Consider the following 818-nt stretch of genomic DNA (forward strand, 5'->3'; position numbering starts at 1 on the left):
GCCCTGGGAGCAGGGCCAGACCTCCCCATACTCCTTCCTCACCTTTCCTACCTGAGGCCCCAGGAGGTCACGGGCCGCGCTTCGGAGGACAAGTTTGAGTCCACTGTGGGCACCGCAGGTCCCAGCGTGCGCGCCTGGCCCTCCTGGCGCACAACAGATGCTGCCTCTTCTTAGGACTCCACAGGCCTCCCGGAGGCCAAATTAGACTCCCCACTCGCCCGGCCAGCCCGCAGGGAGGGCAGACAGCACTAGATTCCTGGGGCCTGGGGGAGGCCAGAGGGGCCAATGGGCAGAAGCCCTGCACCCTCCTCTGCAGTCAGGCCCTGAGCACCTGGGAACACCCAGGGCCACTGCGAGGGGAGAGGAGGAGGGGTCCAGGGGTCCTGAGCTTTGCCCTAAGTGTCTCAGCCTGGCCCCTGAATGGGGCTGTCTGCCCAGCAACTGGTTGGGACTGACGCTGACCTATGTAGCCTGGACTCATCCCTGGGCCCAGGTCCAGGATGACAGAAGTGGGGTTCGCAGGTGCAAGGATGAGGCGCCAGCCCTGGGTGGGGCTCCAGGGAGGTCCCTGAGGCTGGACAAGTGCCCTGGGCAGTCAGGACACAGGGAAGGAAGGGGAGAAGCTGGGGCTTCGCTGGGGTGGGGGGCGGTGCCTCAGCCCAGGCCCGTACACCATTGAGCCCTGGGGAAGGTCTGAGGGGCCCACCAAGGCCAGGACCTCCTCTCCCCGGCTGTCCTCGGCCCCACAACCGCCCTGGCGCGCGTTGAGCCGGCCCCATACCCGGGGGGTGGGGTCAGGAAAACCCACCTCCCGGGGA

At 67.4% G+C, this 818-nt stretch overlaps 1 protein-coding gene across 1 annotated transcript in view; it reads right to left on the minus strand.

Annotated features, from left to right (window-relative positions):
* B4GALNT4 (beta-1,4-N-acetyl-galactosaminyl transferase 4) overlaps positions 1–818 on the minus strand; it is a 19,442-nt gene that overhangs the window by 17,762 nt on the left and 862 nt on the right. The window lies entirely within an intron of this gene.

This window comes from Mandrillus leucophaeus, unplaced genomic scaffold (genome assembly GCF_000951045.1).
Source record: "Mandrillus leucophaeus isolate KB7577 unplaced genomic scaffold, Mleu.le_1.0 Scaffold845, whole genome shotgun sequence".
NCBI classification, from domain to species: Eukaryota; Metazoa; Chordata; class Mammalia; order Primates; family Cercopithecidae; genus Mandrillus; species Mandrillus leucophaeus.